A 6,432-nucleotide genomic window follows, 5' to 3' on the forward strand; every position below is an offset into this window, starting at 1 on the left:
TATCAACGACCAAGCAAATTACAATTTATAAATATTCTTATTAACTGCTACAGAATAAAGATGACCCTCAAGGTCTCAAAACGCAATAAAGGCAGATAACATTTTTTTTTCCAAAAAAAAAGGAATCAAACTGCTGTGACAGAAAACTCCACATCATCAGCGACTGCCGTGCTTTCGGCCAAGAATGATTCATCACCAAAACTTTGAACAAAAAACTCCAGCCGATGAACCGCGTTCTAAGGGGACGGAAAGCTAAAAGTTAGCTTCACTCATTCAAGTGCAATTCACGGTAGCAACTCTCAATTAATGCGTAACTGGTCATCTTGTACGTAGCCGTCACTGATAAGATCATTGACTTCAAGCCAGTGTGCAAAATAACCAACCTCATTACTTGACACCGTTGGTCTCTGATTAGCGCTCGCGCTCCGATGGGGTTTGAATTCCTTCACATGTTCTTTACAGTCCCTTGGATGCACAACTATAGCCTTAATTATGTTCTCGAATGGCCATTTCACAAAGTCGTCCATTTCGCCCTTATGTAAGCGGAAGCACACTCGCATTTTAACAGAGTTCTCATCATTAACAAATCTCACTCCAGGCGAAATACAGTAACCACGGATGTATATCCTCTCGCTTAAATACTCAGCCCACCAGCTGCTGAGCGCTTCTTCGCGTAGGGAGGACACGCCTGGCACAAAAATAGCGCACCTTGCAGCTTGTTTTTCAGCGAGTCGGAGAAGACTGTTGATGCAGTGTAACGCCTTCTCACTGTTTTCTTTCGCTTCATGTTCGACTTGTCCTATGGCAGCTGTGATTTCCGACAGGCTGTCGCGTGCTCCACTCAGTTCCTGTTTCAGTGTTTTTTATAATCTGTTGATGCTTTTGGACACACAGTCAACTGCATTGCTTGGTGTGGCTAAAAATTCTTTGGGTTCGTCGCTAGACGCAGCGATTTCGTTGAGAGTTTTTATCGAGCTCTCACCTCTTTCGCTTATTCCGACCACTGGTTCTTTCCTCGCCGCTTCCTTCAAAACATTTACGCCTTCACGGACTTCGTTTAGTTGATAACCATGTGCCATAATATCTGCAGCCATCCATTTCAGTGATTTCCTGATTTCATTCGCCTGTTTTTCAAAGGCCTCCTCCAAAAAAGCTAGAAACGCTCTTTTATCCTTGAAGCCTGCCTGCACATTGCATTCGGCTTCGAGAGGCGCCACGGGATTGCACGAGTATGACTTCAGGTGGGCGACCATGCTGTCACAATATACGGCGGCAGAACACTTGGGGCAGCAAACAATGTGGGGTCCACATTCAAGCAGGAAATGCTGAATGATGCCGGAGGCGGCAGCTGCATACTGGCATCCACTTCTTTCATTTCCGCACTTAACCTGCATATGGAAAAGCGACACCGTTTGGAGGGAAATAAGATTACGTTTCAAAAATTTCATTTTCAGTGATTCCTCCCATTGGTACGACAATTCAAAAGTATCTTCTGGCGGGCTAGTTGGTTTGAATCATTCATAATTAAAACTGCGCTAAAAAAAACAAGGACACGAGCAAGGAAACAGACAACACACACAGGCGCAGACTTCCAACTTTTATTCGAAAAGATTGCCGCAGTCTTTTTATACCCTCTGTGGATACAATAAACACACCCTGAAACCCATCCCTGACATTTAAAACACGTGCGCTTATCTCCTCTGAATGTCCGAAACAATCCACGTTAATGACCAGGCGCCTAGCGGCACACAAGTGACTCAAAAACACGCGCAAATTTTACCTCAAAAAGACGAAGGTCATGAGCCACGTGCCTTGTCCACGACATGTCTAACACACCAAGAATCACAGAAAAGCAACGAAAAGAAGACAAAAACAATGAATCAAGACATAAACATGGAAAAGGAGAGATAACTAAAACCTGAGCAAACAATGCGAAACCAACAGAAACGCGGAAAACCAACACTGAGGCCACTACATTGGAGCTAAAAAAAGAAGCTAAAAATTTTTTAATCTCATACCTACATGAACAAAAACCATCTGAATCATGAAACAAGTGTAAAGTGACAACATACCCATAGAAAGCTAAAAGGGTGACATGAAACAAGTGTAAAGTGAGAACCTAACTATAGAAAGCTAAAAGGGTGACGCATGAACCCTACAGTACTAAGAGGAAGGCGACAATCTAACCATGACGGTATGCATTGCTCCCTTCTAGAAACTCGATTTCTTTATCAGACAGGTGAATTGACGGCGTGCTCACACATCGATCTGCGCTCTTGGCAATAAGAAAGGCCTCAATAATTTCCCTTTCTGTCTGCCCTCCCGCTTTCGCGAGGAATTCAGCATCTTCTAAAAACGCTCCACAGTCGCGTTTTTCGCACTTCGCGCAGTGAATGGCCATATTGCTTCCTGATTTGCTTGCCAAATTGCGCTCATGCTCACTCGCCCTTTCATTAAAGCAACGCCCTGTTTGGGCGATGTACGTCTGGCCACACGATAAGGGAACTTGATAAACGACTTCAGAGGCGCATTGAGTGTACATGGTGCTGTGGCTTACTCTGCACTCTTGTCGCCTACCTTCACTCTTCATCATGGCGCACACCCTAGACAACTTAACCGGTGCCGAAAAGACAAGCCGGACACCATATCTGCCTGCAATTTTCTTTAGATTATGCGCCACGCGATGAATGTATTCTATAACGCATACTGGTTTATGTTCCTCTTCTCTGCATCTACAGTTCCCTTGTTTAATCCTTTGCAGCAGTTCTTCGCAAACACTAGAAACTAATCGCCGCGGATAACCTGCGGCCTACAGTCTCTCTATCTGCATAGTAAGGCTCGGTTGCTGATTATGCAAGCATGACTTTTCAAGCGCCGAACGGCAAGCCAGATGAACTATTGCCCTCTTCACTAACTTCGAATGAGCACTGTCATACGGAAGGAACTGCTTTTTCAGTCACGGATTGTAGGACCCACAGATATGTGAGCTTGTGAAGTGCAAGCTGACATCTAGAAACTGAATCCGACTGTCTTTGGGGAAATCATACGTGAAGTTCAGTCCTGTCCCTTCTGCTTTGAAAACATTAAAGACGTTGCTAACAGTTTCAGAGAGGCCAGACGTGGAAGGGAGGTTAAGGACTACTAGGAAATCATCGACATATCTAAACACGCGCACAACATGAAGGTCACCAAGGCGATGTTCAATGCGTCGGTCAAAGCAAGAAAGGAATATGCTACACAAAACAGGTGCCACGGAGGATCCTATGCAGATGCCACTTTCCTGCACGTAAAACTGCCCTTGATGGCATATCGCAGTTGAGCGTAGGTAAAAGTTCAACAGTTCCAGGAACTGTTCCGTGGACACGCCAACCTCGTTCCGGAACCTAACTTCACCATGGTCTTCGATATGTTGTCTGACGGCTACAAACAAGGCATCATGGGGAATGGAGTAGAATAAGTCTTCTATATCTACGGAGAATGCCGTGTTGGCGGAAGGGATGTTCTCTAGCGTGCCAAGAAGTTCTTTTGAGTTGCGGACAAGAAACGGGTCTGGTCCCACTACTTTGTTCTGCCATCATTCTTTGCCAGCTGTCCTTCTCTGACACTGTCACTCGAAGGGGTCAATCCATCTTGTGCGTTTTCAGTGAAAAACGCGTGCAGGAACCCCTTCTGGTCCGTCTTGATCTTTTTTGCCATTGAGTCGAGATTAACCTTCCTGAGGAGCTTCCTGGCCTCGCTCTTTTTCTTCTTCTCGGCAAACTCTACCGATCGAAAATTCTTATTGGTAGCCTGCATAGATTTAACTTCAAACATTCCAGCCGGCATGACTACAAAGCCGCCTTCCTTGTCAGCCTGCATTATTGTAAGGCCTTCCTCCTTCAAGAAGCTGACAATTTTCTTAAACGGAGGCTTCTTAGGTGGTCCTTCACTTACTGTACGAAGTAGGCTGTCCATTCCATCAACGATAACACGATCCTTGTCCTTGTCCTGACACGATCCTTATCCATTCATCGCGTGGCGCATAATCTAAAGAAAATTGCAGGCAGATATGGTGTCCGGCTTGTGTTTTCGGCACCGGTTAAGTTGTCTAGGGTGTGCGCCATGATGAATAGTGAAGGTAGGCGAGAAGAGTGCAGAGTAAGCCAAAGCACCATGTACACTCAATGCGCCTCTGAAGTCGTTTATCAAGTTCCCTTATCGTGTGGCCAGACGCACATCGCCCATACAGGGCGTTGCTTTAATGAAAGGGCGAGTGAGCATGAGCGCAAGTTGTCAAGCAAATCAGGAAGCAATATGGCCATTCACTGCGCGAAGTGCGAAAAACGGGACTGTGGGGCGTTTTTAGAAGATGCTGAATTCCTCGCGAAAGCGGGAGGGAAGACAGAAAAGGAAATTACTGAGGCCTTTCTTATTGCCAAGAGCGCAGATCGTTGTGTCAGCACGCCGTCAATTCACCTGTCTGATAAAGAAATCGAGTTTCTAGAAGGGAGCAATGCATACCGTCATGGTTAGATGTTCGCCTTCCTCTTAGTACTGTAGGGTTCATGCATCAACCTTTTAGCTATCTACAGTTAGGTTCTCACTTTACACTTGTTTCATGTCACCCTTTTAGCTTTCTATGGGTATGTTCTCACTTTACACTTGTTTCATGTTTCAGATGGTTTTTGTTCATGTAGGTATGAGATGAAAAAATTTTTAGCTTCTTTCTTTAGCTCCAGTGTAGTGGCCTCAGAGTTCGTTTTCCGCGTTACTGTTGGTTTCGCATTGTTTCTCAGGTTTTAGTGATCTCTCTTTTTCCATGTTTACGTCTTCATTCATTGTTTTTGTCTTCTTTTCGTTGCTTTTCTGTGAATCTTGGCGTGTTAGACATGTCGTGGACAAGGCACGTGGCTCATGACCTTCGTCTTTTTGAGGTAAAATTTGCGCGTGTTTTTGAGTCACTTGTGTGCCGCTAGGCGCCTGGTCATTAACGTGGATTGTTTCGGACATTCAGAGGAGATAAGCGCACGTGTTTTAAATGTCACGGATGGGTTTGAGGGTGTGTTGATTGTATCCACAGACGGTATAAAAAGACTGCGGCAATCTTTTCGAATAAAAGTTGGAAGTCTGCGCCTGTGTGTGTTGTCTGTTTTCTTGATCGTGTCCTTGTTTTGTTCGCGCAGTTTTAATTATGCACGATAATTTACGCGGCGATTTATTATAACCGCTACGATATGCACCGGCAACGGTGGCTAAGTCGTTTAGGCATTGAGTTGTTCACACCCAGATCCCGAGATCTAACGCGGCAATGGTGGCACCAGTTTTATGGAGGCTAAATGCAAAAAACGCCTGTGGTCTGTGCGATGTGAGTGAACATTTAATATCCCCAGGTGGTAGTAATTGCAAATAGCTTCATTCTCACGGATAGCGCGTGGGCAGTAAGATCTCTAAGTATTAAAAGGAAACAAGACCTAAGAACAAATAAACACAGCCGGATCCTCGACGTAAATAGTCTAGGATCAAAGCCCACGTCACGCTTTTAACACACACAAATTTACCAGGCAGGTAAGATGCGATTCATGCAAGAAGTGGATTGTTTACAACAAAGGATGCAGTTTTAGTTGCAGCTTAAGGGGTGTACCGCGGCCAAAGGCTTCTTCCAACTAAAAAAACATATCGATTTCGCTTTACACACGGTTCTCTGACGACAAATCGTGAACTATTTGAAACAGCGCTATTCTAGAAAAAAGTTCTTTTGGGAACACATTTCGGCTGTTTTCTCTGTTTCGCTTACCCATCTCCGAAGCAGCTCTTCCGCAGGGAATTCCATCAGAGCGACGTCCTCCTCCATGTAGTGGATGCCGTCCAGCGGACACACATGCCAACCATCCCGCCCGCACTGCTCGTAGCAGCACTCGCATAACACGTGTGTGCATGGTAGCCAGGCCGTTCTCTTCCTCACCAGGCCACAGGCGCCGCATATCCGATGCGGAGGCAGGGGTTCGATGAACTTCAGTGCCCTCCAGTCGAGCTCAGGGGAAAACCCGACTGTCGTATACTGCGCGCTTGCAGCAGACATCGTTCTTGACCTACGCTCGTTGAACTCATTGTCGAAGAAATGCGTATTCCGCCGCCACACAGATCGCAGTAACGTCTTTCCTTTCTTTAGCTCCCCGGTTGCCAGGGCGACAATCGCAGGCTTATCGGCTGCCGCTTATCGGACTGCGCGCCGAGCGAAATTTGTCGCCGGTGGAAAGCTGTGTCACTCACACGTGTTGATGATCCTGCGTGCTAAAAAAAATATTTCCTAAAAACTGAGTGTTGAGGTAGGTTTTGATGTCGCTATCCGAGAAAAGCCTTCACAAGGTGACAAGCCCAGGCACATCGCTCATTTAGAGCGAAAGCTATGCTATGTCCTCAGGGGCGTGCTTCGTTCGTTTGCACAGTCGCACT

General features: G+C 45.8%; 1 pseudogene across 1 annotated transcript; it reads right to left on the reverse strand.

Moving 5' to 3' along the window:
* Positions 1-284: 284 nt before the first annotated feature.
* On the reverse strand, positions 285-6,096 carry LOC149356673 (uncharacterized; annotated as a pseudogene). The gene is made up of 2 exons (XR_016289830.1): positions 5,774-6,096; positions 285-1,388 (listed from the first exon to the last, which is right to left on the reverse strand). The product of XR_016289830.1 is annotated as an uncharacterized LOC149356673 (transcript).
* Between the last annotated feature and the right edge of the window lie 336 nt (positions 6,097-6,432).

This window comes from Amblyomma mixtum, chromosome 3, assembly GCF_055824585.1.
Source record: "Amblyomma mixtum isolate Tamu chromosome 3, ASM5582458v1, whole genome shotgun sequence".
Taxonomy (NCBI): Eukaryota; Metazoa; Arthropoda; class Arachnida; order Ixodida; family Ixodidae; genus Amblyomma; species Amblyomma mixtum.